The sequence below is a fragment of the Arachis hypogaea genome, chromosome 12 (assembly GCF_003086295.3).
Source record: "Arachis hypogaea cultivar Tifrunner chromosome 12, arahy.Tifrunner.gnm2.J5K5, whole genome shotgun sequence".
Classification (NCBI taxonomy): Eukaryota; Viridiplantae; Streptophyta; class Magnoliopsida; order Fabales; family Fabaceae; genus Arachis; species Arachis hypogaea.
The window spans coordinates 44071113-44086090 of record NC_092047.1 but is presented as its reverse complement, the minus strand read 5'-3'; the positions used below and the strand labels follow the sequence as shown (position 1 = coordinate 44086090).

The window sequence follows — 14978 nt, the reverse complement described above, 5'->3', positions numbered from 1 at the left end:
CGAGTTTGAAGCTCGTCACAGTCATCCCTTCCCAGATCCTACTCAGAATACCACAGACAAGATTTAGACGTTCCAGATCTCAGGAATGGCCGCCAATTATTCTAGCCTATACCACAAAGGTTCCAATCTTAGATCAGAAATCCAAGAGATATGCATTCAAGCTTGTTCATGTAGAACGGAAGTGGTTGTCAGTCACGCGTTCATAGGTGAGAATGGTGATGAGTGTCACATAATCATCACATTCATCATGTTCTTGGGTGCGAATGAACATCTTAGAGAAGAAATAGACTTGAGTTGAGTAGAAAAACAATAGTACTTTGTATTAATTCATGAAGAACAGCAGAGCTCCACACCTTAATCTATGGTGTGTAGAAACTCCACCGTTGAAAATACATAAGAACAAAAGGTCTAGGCATGGCCAAATGGCCAGCCTCCCAAAGAGGGTTCAATCATCAAAACATGATTCCAGGATGATCAAAAGATGAAAATACAATAGCAAAAGGTCCTATTTATAGATAACTAGTAGCCTAGGGTTTACAGAAATTAGTAATTAACGCAGAAATCTTCTTCCGGGCCCACTTGGTGTGTGCTTGGGCTGAGCGTTGAAGCTTCCATATGTAGAGACTTTTATTGGAGTTAAACGCCAGCTTTTGTGCCAGTTTGGGCGTTTAACACCAGCTTTTGTGCCAGTTCCAGCGTTAAACGCCAGTATTCTTGAGCTGACTTGGAACGCCTATTTGAGCCATCAAATATCAGGCAAAGTATAGACTATTATATATTGCTGGAAAGCCCAGGATGTCTACTTTCCACCGCAATTGAGAGCGTGCCAATTGGGGTTTTGTAGCTCCAGAAAATCCACTTTGAGTGCAAGGAGGTCAGAATCCAACAGCATCTGCAGTCCTTTTTCAGCCTCTGAATCAGATTTTTGCTCAGGTCTCTCAATTTCAGCCAAAAAATACCTGAAATCACAGAAAAATACATAAACTCATAGTAAAGTCTAGAATTGTGATTTTTAATTAAAAACTAATAAAAATATAATAAAACTAATTAAAATATACTAAAAACATACTAAAAACAATGTCCAAAAGCGTATAAATTATCCGCTCATCACAACACCAAACTTAAATTGTTGCTTGTCCCCAAGCAACTGAAAATCAAACAGGATAGAAAGAAGAGAATATACAATAAATTCCAAAAATATCTATGAAGATCAGTATTAATTAGATGAGCGGGGCTTTTAGCTTTTTGCTTCTGAACAGTTTTGGCATCTCACTTTATTCCTTGAAGTTCAGAATGATTGGCATCTATAGGAACTCAGAATCCAGATAGTGTTATTGATTCTCCTAGTTAAGTATGATGATTCTTGAACACAGCTACTTTATGAGTCTTGGCCGTGGCCCTAAGCACTTTGTTTTCCAGTATTACCACCGGATACATAAATGCCACAGACACATAACTGGGTGAACCTTTTCAGATTGTGACTCAGCTTTGCTAGAGTCCCCAATTAGAGGTGTCCAGGGTTCTTAAGCACACTCTTCTTTTTACTTTGGACCTCGACTTTAACCGCTCAGTCTCAAGTTTTCACTTGACACCTTCACGCCACAAGCACATGGTTAGGGACAGCTTGGTTTAGCCGCTTAGGCCAGGATTTTATTCCTGTGGGCCCTCCTATCCACTGATGCTCAAAGCCTTGGATCCTTTTTATCACCTTTGCCTTTTGGTTTAAAGGGGTATTGGCTTTTTCTTCTTGCTTTTCTCTTTTTTTTGCAAGCTTTTCACTACTTTTTCTTGCTTCAAGAATCAATTTTATGATTTTTCAGATCATCAGATAACATTCCTCCTTTTCCCATCATTCTTTCAAGAGCCAACAATTTTAACATTCATAAACAATCAAATTCAAAAATATGCACTGTTCAAGCATTCATTCAGAAAAACAATAGTATTGCCACCACATCAAAATAATTAAACTGTTTTGAAATTTGAAATTCATGCACTTCTTTTTCTTTTTCAATTAAAAACATTTTTCATTTAAGAAAGGTGATGGATTCATTTTCATAGCTTTAAGGCATAGACACTTAGACACTAATGATCATGTAATAAAGACACAAACATAAATAAACATAAAGCACAATTTTCGAACAGAAAATAAAGAACAAGGAAATTAAAGAACGGGTCCACCTTAGTGATGGCGGCTTGTTCTTCCTCTTGAAGATCTTATGGAGTGCTTGAGCTCCTCAATGTCTCTTCCTTGCCTTTGTTGTTCCTCTCTCATGGTTCTTTGGTCTTCTCTAATTTCATGGAGGAGGATGGAATGCTCTTGGTGCTCCACCCTTAGTTGTCCCATGTTGGAACTTAATTCTCCTAGGGAGGTATTGATTTGCTCCCAATAGTTTTGTGGAGGAAAATGCATCCCTTGAGGCATCTCAGGGATTTCATGATGAGGAATTTCCTCATGCTCTTGTCCATGAGTGGGATCTCTTATTTGCTCCATCTTTTTTTTAGTGATGGGCTTGTCCTCATCAATGAGGATGTCTTCCTCTATGTCAATTCCAGCTGAATTGCAGAGGTGACAAATGAGATGAGGGAAGGCTAACCTTACCACAGTAGAGGACTTGTCCGCCACCTTGTAGAGTTCTTGGGATATAACCTCATGAACTTCTACTTCCTCTCTAATCATGATGCTATGAATCATGATAGCCCGGTCTATAGTAACTTCAGACCGGTTGCTAGTGGGAATGATTGAGCGTTGGATGAACTCCAACCATCCCCTAGCCACGGGCTTAAGGTCATGACTTCTTAGTTGAACCGGCTTCCCTCTTGAATCTCTCTTCCATTGAGCGCCCTCTTCACAGATGTCCATGAGGACTTGGTCCAACCTTTGATCAAAGTTGACCCTTCTAGTGTATGGGTGTGCATCTCCTTGCATCATAGGCAAATTGAATGCTAACCTTACATTTTTCGGACTAAAGTCTAAGTGTTTCCTCGGACCATTGTAAGCCAATTCTTAGGGTCCAGGTTCACACTTTGATCATGGTTCTTGTGATCCATGCATTGGCATAGAACTCTTGAACCATTAAGATTCCGACTTGTTGAATGGGGTTGGTGAGAACTTCCTAACCTCTTCTTCAAATCTCATGTCGGATCTCCGGATATTCGCCCTTTTTGAGCTTAAAAGGGACCTCGGGGATCACCTTCTTCTTGGCCACAACTTCATAGAAGTGGTCTTGATGCACCCTTGAGAGGAATCTCTCCATCTCCCATGACTCAGAGGTGGAAGCTTTTGCCTTCCCTTTCCTCTTTCTAGAGGTTTCTCCGGCTTTTGGTGCCATTAATGGTTATGGAAAAATAAAAAAGCTTTAGCTTTTACCACACCAAACTTAGAAAGAAGAGAGTAGAAGAAGAAGAAATAGAGGAGATGGAGGGGGCTTTGTGTTTCGGTCAAGGGGGATGGGTAGTGTGTATGTTGTGTGAAAATGAAGGAGTGAAGATGGGTTTATATAGGAGTGGAGAGGGGGGGTATGGTTCGGCCATTATGGGTGGGTTTGGGTGAGAAAGTGGTTTGAATTTAAATGGTGAGGTAGGTGGGGTTTTATAAAGGATGGATGTGAGTGGTGAAGAGAATGGTGGGATTTGATAGGTGAGGGGTTTTTGGGGAAGAGGTATTGAGGTGATTGGTGAATGGGTGCAGAAGAGAGAGAGAGGTGGGGTAGGTGGGATCCTGTGGGGTCCACAAATCCTGAGGTGTCAAGGATTTCTCATCCCTGCACCATGTGGCGTGTAAAAAGCCCCTTGCTGCCAATCCTGGCGTTAAACTCCAGGTTGCTGCCCATTTCTGGCGTTTAACGCCAGCTTCTTGCCCATTCCTGGCGTTAAACGCCAGTCTGGAGCCCATTTCTGGCGCTTAACGCCCAGAATGGTGCCAGACTGGGTGTTTAACGCCCATTCTGCTACCCTTACTGGCGTTTAAACGCCAGTAAGTTTCTCCTCCAGGGTGTTCTATTTTTCATTCTATTTTTCCTTCTGTTTTTGCTTTTTCAATTATTTTTGTGACTTCACATGATCATCAACCTACAGAAAACATAAAATAACAAAAGAAAATAGAAATTTAACATAGATAAGTAAAAAAAATTGGGTTGCCTCCCAACAATCGCTTCTTTAATGTCAATAGCTTGACAGTGGCTCTCATGGAGCCTCACAGATGTTCAGAGCAATGTTGGAACCTCCCAACACCTAACTTAGAGTTTGATTGTGGGGGTTCAACACCAAACTTAAAGTTTGGTTGTGGCCTCCCAACACCAAACTTAGAGTTTGACTGTGGGGGCTCTGTTTGACTCTGTATTGAGAGAAGCTCTTCATGCTTCCTCTCCATGGTGACAGAGGGATATCCTTGAGCTTTAAACACAAGGGAGTCTCCATTCACTTGAATGATCAATTTTCCTCAGTCAACATCAATCACAGCTTTTGCTATGGTTAGGAAGGGTCTGCTAAGGATGATGGATTCATCCATACACTTCCCAGTCTCTAGGATTATGTAGTCAGTAGGGATGTAGTGGCCTTCAACCTTTACCAAGACATCCTCTACAAGTCCATAAGCCTGTTTCTTTGAATTATCTGCCATCTCCAGTGAGATTCTTGTAGCTTGTACCTCAATGATCCCTAGCTTCTCTATTACAGAGAGAGGCATGAGGTTTATACTTGACCCTAGGTCACACAGAGCCTTCTCAAAGGTCATGGTGCCTATGGTACAAGGTATTGAGAATTTTCCAGGGTCTTGTCTCTTCAGAGGTAATTTCTGCCTAGTCAAGTCATCTAGTTCTTTGATGAGCAATGGAAGTTCATCCTCCCAAGTCTCATTACCAAACAACTTGGCATTTAGCTTCATGATTGCTCCAAGGTACTTAGCAACTTACTCTTTAGTAACATCTTCATCCTCTTCAGAGGAAGAATACTCATCAGAGCTCATGAATGGCAGAAGTAAATTCAATGGAATCTCTATGGTCTCAGTGTGAGCATCAGATTCCCATGGTTCCTCATTAGGGAACTCCTTGGAGGCCAGTGGGCATCCATTGAGGTCTTCCTTAGTGGAGATTACTGCCTCTTCCTCCTCTCCAGGTTCGGCCATGGGAGACGTGTTTATGGCCTTGCACTCTCTCTTTGGATTCTCTTCTGTATTGCTTGGGAGAGTACTAGGAGGGAGTTCAGTAATTTTCTTACTCAGCTGTCCCACTTGTGCCTCCAAATTTCTAATGGAGGACCTTGTTTCAGTCATAAAACTTTGAGTGGTTTTGATTAGATCAGAGACAATGGTTGCTAAGTCAGAGTGGCTCTGCTTAGAATTCTCTGTTTGTTGCTGAGATGGAAAAGGCTTGCTATTGCTAAACCTGTTTCTTCCACTATTATTGTTGTTGAAACCTTGTTGAGGTCTCTATTGATCCTTCCATGAGAGATTTGGATGATTTCTCCATGAAGGGTTATAGGTGTTTCCATAGGGTTCTCCCATGTAATTCACCTCTTCCATTGTTGGGTTCTCAGGATCATAAGCTTCTTCTTCAGAGGAAGCTTCCTTAGTACTTCCTGGTGCAGCTTGTATTTCAGACAGACTCTGAGAAATCATATTGACTTGTTGGGTTAATATCTTATTCTGAACCAATATGGCATTCAGAGTATCAATCTCAAGAACTCCTTTCTTCTGAGTTGTCCCATTATTCACAGGATTCCTCTCAGAGGTGTACATGAATTGGTTATTTGCAACCATTTCAATGAGTTCTTGAGCTTCTGCAGGCGTCTTCTTCAGATGAAGAGATCCTCCAGCAGAGCTATCCAATGACATCTTGGATAGTTCAGATAGACCATCATAGAAGATTCCTATGATGCTCCATTCTGAAAGCATGTCAGAAGGGCACCTTCTGATCAATTGCTTGTATCTCTCCCAAGCTTCATAGAAGGACTCACCATCCTTTTGTCTAAAGGTTTAGACTTCCACTCTAAGCTTACTCAATTTTTGAGGTGGAAAAAACTTTGTCAAGAAGGCATTGACTAGTTTTTCCCAAGAGTTCAGTCTTTTCTTAGGTTGTGAATCCAACCATGTTCTAGCTCTGTCTCTTACAGCAAAAGGAAAAAGCATAAGTCTGTAGACTTCAGGGTCAACCCCATTGGTCTTGACAGTGTCACAGATTTGCCAGAATTCAGCTAAGAACTGATGAGGATCTTCCAATGGAAGTCCATGAAACTTGCAATTCTGTTGCATTAGAGAAACTAATTGAGGCTTAAGCTCAAAGTTGTTTGTTCCAATGGCAGGGATTGAGATGCTTTTCCCATAGAAGTCGGGAGTAGGTGCAGTAAAGTCACCAAGCACCTTCCTTGCATTGTTGGCATTGTTATTTTCGGCTGCCATGGTTTCTTCTTCCTTGAAAAGCTCTGTTAAGCCCTCTAAAGAGAATTGTGCTTTAGCTTCTCTTAGCTTTCTCTTCAAGGTCCTTTCAGGTTCAGGATCAGCTTGAACAAGTATGCCTTTATCTTTGCTTTTGCAAATATGAAAGAGAAGAGAACAAGAAAGTAGGGAATCCTCTATGTCACAGTATAGAGATTCCTTGAGGTGTCAGAGGAAAAGAAGAATAGAAGGAGGAGGTAGATAGAAGAGAATTCGAATATATAAAGAAGGAGGGAGTTCGAATTGTACCTTGAGGAGGAGTGTTAGTCCTTTAAATAGAAGGATGTGAGAAGTGGGGAAGAATTTTCGAAAATAAATTAAAAAGATTTTGAAATAATTAAAAAGAAATTTGAAAATTTGATTAAGATTTTAAAAAATTAAGATTAGGAAAGAAATTAAGTGATTTTTGAAAATATTTTGAAATTAGAAATTAAAAGATATGATTGAGAGTTAATTTTGAAAAAGATGTAATTGAAAAGATATGATTGAGAAGATATGATTGAAAATCAATTTTAAAAAAAAGAGAAAGTTTTAAAATTAAACTTGATTACTTGACTAACAAGAAATTAGAAGATATGATTCTTAAAATTTAAAATTTGATCCTTTCTTAATAGGCAAGTAACAACTTGAAAATTTTGAAGTAAATCTTCAATTATAACAAGGATTTTTGAAAATTAAAAAAAATGGAAAGAAATTGATTTTGAAGAGATATGATTGAAAAGATATGATTTGAAAAAGATTTGATTTTGAAAAATTATGAAGATTTGAAAAAATTTGGATTAAAAACAAAATCTTCCCTCTAGTGTCCTTCTGGCGTTAAACGCCCAGAATGGCATCCATTCTGGCGTTTAATGCCCAAAATCCTACCTTTTTGGGCATTAAACGTCCAGCCAGGTACCCTGGCTGGCGTTTAAACGCCAGTTTTCCTTCTTCACTGGGCGTTTTGAACGCCCAGCTTTTTCTGTTTGATTCCTCTGCTGAATATTCTGAATTTTCAATTCTCTGTATTATTGACTTGAAAATACACAATTTTGAAAATATTTTTGAATTTTTAATGATGAGAAACAATCAAAATACAACTAATCTTAGGAAACTCAAATCAAACAATGCATGCAGGACACCAACTTAAAAATTTTCATATAAGAGACACTAACAAATTGAGAATGCATATGAGAAACAACAAAATACACAAAACAAGAGAAATTAAAGATCAGAGCACTGAAATCATAAAGAATAACTTGAAGATCAATGAAGAACATAATGCATATATTCGAAAAATGCAAGAAGAATAAAAACATGCAATTGACATCAAACTTAAAAATTGATACTAGATTCAAACAAGAAACATAAAATATTTTTTATTTTTATGATTTTAAAAATTTTTTTGTGATTTTCGAAACTTATATGGAGAAGAAAATAAAGAGAATCAAAATTTTTAACAAGAATTCCAGGAATCATGCAATGTTAGTCTAAAGCTTCAGTCTAAACAGATTAGACATGGTTGGCCAAGCTTCAGCAGGACATTACATTCAGCAGATAAATTGATGAGAATCAATCAGCTTTTGTGATGATAAGAACATCACCTTGAAACTCTAGAATTCATTCTTAAAAATTCTGAAAAGTACCTAATCTAAGCAACAAGATGAACCGTCAGTTGTCCAAACTCGAACAATCCCCGGCAACGGCGCCAAAAACTTGGTGCACGAAATTGTGATCATCAACAATGGCGCCAAAAACTTGGAGCTCTTAAACGTGAATCACACTTTGTCACAATTCCGCACAGCTAACCAGCAAGTGCACTGGGTCGTCCAAGTAATACCTTACGTGAGTAAGGGTCGATCCCACGGAGACTGTCGGCTTGAAGCAAGCTATGGTTACCTTGTAAATCTCAGTCAGACAAATTCAGATGGTGATGGAGAATTGATAATTAAAAGATGAATAAAACATAAAATAAAGATAGAGATACTTATGTAATTCTTTGGTTGGAATTTCAGATAAGTGTATGAAGATGCTTTGTTCCTCCTGAACCTCTGCTTTCCTATTGCCTTCTTCCAATCATTCATACTCCTTTCCATGGAAAGCTTTATGTTGGGCATCACCGTCGTCAATGGCTACTTCCCGTCCTCTCAGTGAAAACGTTCCAAATGCGCTATCACCGCACGGCTAATCATCTGTCGGTTCTCGATCATGTCAGAATAGGATCCATTGATCCTTTTGCGTCTGTCACACGCCCAACAATCGCGAGTTTGAAGCTCGTCACAGTCATGCCTTCCCAGATCCTACTCAGAATACCACAGACAAGGTTTACACGTTCCGGATCTCAGGAATGGCAACCAATAATTCTAGCCTATACCACGAAGGTTCCAATCTTAGATCAGAAACCCAAGAGATATGCATTCAAGCTTGTTCATGTAGAACGGAAGTGGTTGTCAGTCACGCGTTCATAGGTGAGAATGGTGATGAGTGTTACATAATCATCACATTCATCATGTTCTTGGGTGTGAATGAACATCTTAGAGAAGAAATAGACTTGAGTTGAGTAGAAAAACAATAGTACTTTGTATTAATTCATGAAGAACAGCAGAGCTCCACAACTTAATCTTTGGTGTGTAGAAACTCCACCGTTGAAAATACATAAGAACAAAAGGTCTAGGCATGGCCGAATGGCCAGCCTCCCAAAGAGAGTTCAATCATCAAAACATGATTCCAGGATGATCAAAAGATGAAAATACAATAGCAAAATGTCCTATTTATAGATAACTAGTAGCCTAGGGTTTACAGAAATCAGTAATTAATGCAGAAATCTTCTTCCGAGCCCACTTGGTGTGTGCTTGGGCTGAGCGTTGAAGCTTGCATGTGTAGAGACTTTTCTTGGAGTTAAACACCAGCTTTTGTGCCAGTTTGGGCGTTTAACTCCAGCTTTTGTGCCAGTTCCGGCGTTAAACATCAGAATTCTTGAGCTTACTTGGAACGTCTGTTTGGGCCATCAAATCTAGGGCAAAGTATGAACTATTATATATTTCTGGAAAGCTCAGGATGTCTACTTTCTAACACAATTGAGAGCGCGCCAATTGGGCTTTTGAAGCTCCAGAAAATCCACTTTGAGTGCAGGGAGATCAGAATCGAATAGCATCTGCAGTCCTTTTTCAGCCTCTTAATCAGATTTTTGCTCAGGTCCCTCAATTTCAGCCAGAAAATACCTGAAATCACAGAAAAATACACAAACTCATAGTAACGTCCAGAATTGTGATTTTTAAGTAAAAACTAATAAAAATATAATAAAAACTAATTAAAATATACTAAAAATATACTAAAAATAATGCCAAAAAGCGTATAAATTATCCGCTCATCAGGCGTCTTGCCGGCTGCCGTCCAGCGTCAAATTCCTAAGTTCAATGCCAAGCCCATAATTCTCTTTCAGAAAATTTGAATTCAGTCCCAGACTCTCCAGATTTGAATGATTAGTTATTGTTAGCTTCTTCTAGAACGATAAGATTTGGTTTTAGTTTAGATTTGAATTATTGTTTTAGTTATCTTATTCTTCGAAAGATAAGATTAGATATTGTAAGACCCCAGATTTTTGAAAATTAAATAATAAGTTATTTATGATTTATTATATTTATTTAAGATTATATTTTCAGAGATTTTTATGTATAAGTTGGGAAAACTTCTTATTTATAATTTAGAGCTTTAATAATTGAAAAATAATGAGAATTTTATGTGCTTTAATTTGAATATTAAGCTTTTGAACTTTATTTTATAAATAAAAAATTAGTTTAATTCTCTCCAAATTTTATTGAATTAGTATTTAATTAAAAATACATTTACAAGTTGATAATAAATGATAGTTTAAAGATAATTGTTTTGTATTTAAGTTGGTTTTAAGTTATTACTCTACCCTTTTATTTTTATTAATATTTTACTCTACCAAACCCCAAAAATTCTCAATTATTTACACAAACCCTAACCCTAACTCCATTAGGCTGCGTTTGTTTACAGAAATGGGACACTGAGACAGGAATACAGAGACACAAAATCGTGTTTGGCAGATGAGACATGGACAGAGATATTGTGTCCAAAGACACTGAGTTAGTGTATTTTTTTGTGTCCATCCTGACAGGAAGGACATAGAGACACTAACAAGGGACACAATTTATTTTTCTTTTTTTTCTTACATTATTCCTCTTAATTTTTCATAATTATACTTTTTATTATTATATTTTTCTCTCAAATTTTTTTAATGAAAAAATTGAGAATAAATTAGATTTTTATAATTTGTTCTACTTTATCACCAAACAAAATACAAGAACACTAAATTATGTGTCTCTGTCCTTTATGTCTTGTTCTTAGTGTCTTGTCTTGTCCTATTCTCAGAAACAAACGCAACCTTACATACAAACTCACCTTCACATTTCCCCTCCTTTCCGCCGCCACCCACAAACCCCACACACACACAGCAACAAAAAAGAAAAAGAAAAGAAAAGAAAAGAAAAGGGAAAAGAGAAAGAAAGAATAGGGAGAATAGAGAGGAAGTGGGAGCCGAGGAAGAAGAGAGAAGGAGAGGGGAGCTCGTCGCCGAGCTGGAAAAGAGGAAGTGTTGCTATTGCTGAGTCGCCGAGAAGAAAAGGTTCACTCGAAGAGAGAGAGAGTCCGCGGGGAGAGAGAGGCCGTTCACGTCTCGTCGCCGCCGCTGGAGGGAGGCCGCCGTCGCTTCCTGCCACCGCCGTCACCACTAAGCTGCCGATCAATCAGATCCGCCGTCGAGACAGCTCCATCACCATCAGGGGTTAAAACGCGAGGGAGGAGTCTCTAGTTTGTGCTGCGGTGCCTCCACCGTTGCTGTTTCCTCACCGCTGGTGTTGGGTTGCCGTCGCTGCTGCCACAGCCGCGGTCACCAGAAACTGTTGTTGGAGCCACCGTCCTCTTAGTAAGCTCTTCCCCTGTTTTTAATTTTCCTTTCTATGATGCGAAAGTCATGTTTATCATGAGGGTTGTCGCTTAAGTCATATATTTTGGATGATGTTGTCACGGTGAAATTTTCTGTTGTTGACGGAGCTCACCGGAGTTGCTCAGCACCTTGCCGCCACTGTTGGAGCTCATCGGAGTCAACCGTTGGGCTGTAGCTGCTCGATTCTTAGTTCTTTCTTGGTACAGTAACGTGTTTTGCTCCAAAAAACCCTCTTTGTCGCTATTGTGTTATATATATTACTAAGGATCGCAACGTTAATGCCTTAGGATCAAGTTCTGGTTGCATGCTGGTGAATTTAAGTTGTTATCATGGTTGCGGATATAGTGGAGCTATGGTTGCGGCTGTTGCTGATTTCGGGTCGAGAGGAAAGGATTTCTTTGACGCATTTGGTTTATGGGTTTCAACTATTTGAGGTAGGGCATTTTCTTAAACTCATTTTACTTTTAAGAATTGTTACAAATCAATATTAATATGAAAAAATATATTTTTATGATCACGTGAGTCTTATGGATTGAACTAAGTTGCTCTGGATGATTGAAATTGTTTGTCTGGTTGATTTGTTGACTATTTACGAAGGTTGGGTATTCTGGTTTGTTGATTGACTTGGTTGATTTGGTTTTATTTGATTTGTCGGAAATGATTTTGAGAATTAGAAATGATTCGAGATATTGGAATTAGTTTTGTTTGATTTATCGGAAATAATTTTGAGAATTGAAAATTATTTGAGATATTGGATGTGGTTTGTTTGATTTATCAAAAATGATTTTGAGAATTGAAAATGATTTGAGATATTGAAATTAGTCGGATTTTGAAAATGATTTGAAAAGAGTTTGAAAAATAGTTTGGTTGGAACCCGAGAAGGGTGGCAAAGTCTAGAGATGCTGCCAAAAATATGAATTTTGGATTTTTGATGAAAAACGGATGATATTGGAAAAGGTTTTGGATTTTGGATAATTAACCACTGGTTTTCAAAAAGGATTCATAGATGAACGACAATTGAAAAGATGAATTATTGTAATTGAAATCAATTCCTTTTTATATATGTATCCTCTTATGACAATTCTTAAACCTTCTACTGAGAACTTGCGAGGACGATGTTCTCACCCCCTACGGATTTCTCTTTTTAGGATGGACAAAGACGCTTGTGAAGAGATCCTTACATTTTTGCTTATACGATATTGTTGTATTAGCTTATTTACTATTTTTCCCTCACCTTTAATATTATATTTTTGTAAAGAGGGATAGGAGTCGCGATAGTAATGTTTGTAGGTTATTTGTATAAAGGACTTTTATTATTATGTATATGTATATCTTAAGTGTTGTATCTAGTTTTTATGTATGTATGTATGTATGTTTTCAACAAAAAGTATTTCTGGTTTTTAAAAATATAAGTTTATACGGTTTTGAGTTTTAAAAGGCTCCTATCTTATTATTAAATATATATGAAAGTCGTCGTAATATCCATGCTATCAGAGTGGCGCAGCCAAAAGCGTGATATTCTGGTAACAAGGGTGTTACAGATATAGTTTGAATTTGAATTTTAGGATAGGATTTAGGATACAAATAAGCGTAGTGATTATTCATTGATCATTGATCATCCAGCATCTCATTCATTAGTTTTAGTTTATTTTTCTGTTTATCATGAGTCACTAATCCTCTTTTGTTAAGGTTAGGAGCTCTATTTGATTTTTATGGATTGGTAATTTGTTTGTTTATTTTATTTTGATTAATGCATTGATACGTTTTCAAGAATTGAGTTTCGTTCTTCTTTTTAATGGTCGGAAGTGTTGGAAAATATTCTAATTCTATTTTGGATCTTTTTATTCTCTTGGAAAAGTTAATATCGGGATTAGTTTGAAACTCTTTCTCATAATTTTTCAAACAGGCTAGGGATAGCTTTTGAAAAGTTGTGCGACGTTAAACCGGAATTGTGCTTAACCTCTTTTTCTTAATTAATTCACCAAGAAATTGGCAATTAAACAAGATAAAGAAAAATTGAATTGCCAAGAAATTGAATTTTGATTATATATGATTTGTCGTGAAACTATCTTGCATGAATCAAAGTAAATAAACATGGACGTTACCTTTTCTAGAAATTAAATATCTCCGAAATCTTAACAAGTCATTCCACTATTTATTTTTGTAACTATTTCATAAGCATTCATTCACACCAAACACACCATACTTTACTATTATTATTTCAAGATTCACATCCTTTCTCCTACAAAGGTTCAGTTGATCCAATTAGAAGATTTGATTAAGAGTTACTTGCTCAATCCTTTAATCCTCGTGGGAACGATATCAATTCACCGTCGTGTTACTTGAAGCGATTTGGTGCACTTGTCAAGATTAGTGCATCAAATTTTGGCCTAACAGTCACATATTTGTTATTTTCTTAATTTCTTCTTATCAAAAGACAGAAATCATTTAGGGGATTTTCAAAACCAGATAGGTTTTGTTTCGGTCCGATCGACCAGTTTCCATTCAGTTTTCCAGTTTGATAGCAGTTCAAGAATTTGTTGGTTTGAAAATTTACTGGTTTTCCGATTTTTAGAACATTGGTGACAACTTAATTTTTCATTAACAATATCCTTTGAAAAAATATATTTCTAATATATTAATATCATATTCACTAAGTAATCCTACAGACAAGTACGCAGAAAAGGTGGTTTGTGGTGAATTGTGTAACACCCTATCACCCCAAGCCTTATCTCTAGCCATAAAGCGAAGGATAATAAAGTGTCACGACAGTTCTAAAGCTCATACGGTAATATATATAGAAGTAATAGGAATACGAGAAGCTCGATGAATAAAATAATACTCAAAAGATGTGGAAAACAGAGGTACAAAAGTGCGAATCATCACACACAATAACTAAAGCATAGAGATACGAGATCATGACATAATACAATAGTAATCAAGGTAGATATATATATAAGGATGATAGTCACAAGGACACTAGCCGAAACCCGTGGAGTTTCAGCCGACTAGTTAATATAGCCAATACAGAGTATTTGATTTAAAACAGCATAGACATCCTATCTCTCAAGTTTAGCGTCTAAGGCAATAAAGTTATACTTATACAAAAAATGAGAGAATAACTATAATAAAAGTAAAACAAATACAAAATAAAGTGAAGCCATCCTCTGCTCTGTCACCAATCCGCAACTCACATAGATGGGTTGCGACCTTCATCTGAAAACAACAACAATATATGGTATGAGAACCGGAGGTTCTAATCAGTATGGTAACAGTGCCCAATATGTAAGATATAAGGTTCCGGAATGCCAAAAGCAATCCTAGAACTTCACATCAAACTTAAGATCCAAACTTAAAGCAATGCTAAATTTAAAGTCATAATGAAAAACCATAATGAAATAGGGGTAATCTAACTTAGGAAATTGCTAACTAAACCAATATCACTGTCCCACAGCTTTCAACAACCTAACCTCCACACGACTCTTTCGCCACCACCTACCGAACCTCCTCAACCCCAATAGAAAATACAAGTAGTTGCATATAAGTAATACACAAGTAATCTCCATATATGGCAGGTAAATCAAGAAGTAGTTAAGCATG

General features: G+C 37.4%; 1 non-coding gene across 1 annotated transcript; it reads left to right on the top strand.

Moving 5' to 3' along the window:
• Positions 1-5884: 5884 nt before the first annotated feature.
• LOC112731085 (small nucleolar RNA R71) lies at positions 5885-5992 on the top strand. The gene has a single exon (XR_003166878.1). It is a non-coding gene; the product is annotated as a small nucleolar RNA R71 (small nucleolar RNA).
• The last annotated feature ends 8986 nt before the right edge of the window (positions 5993-14978 follow it).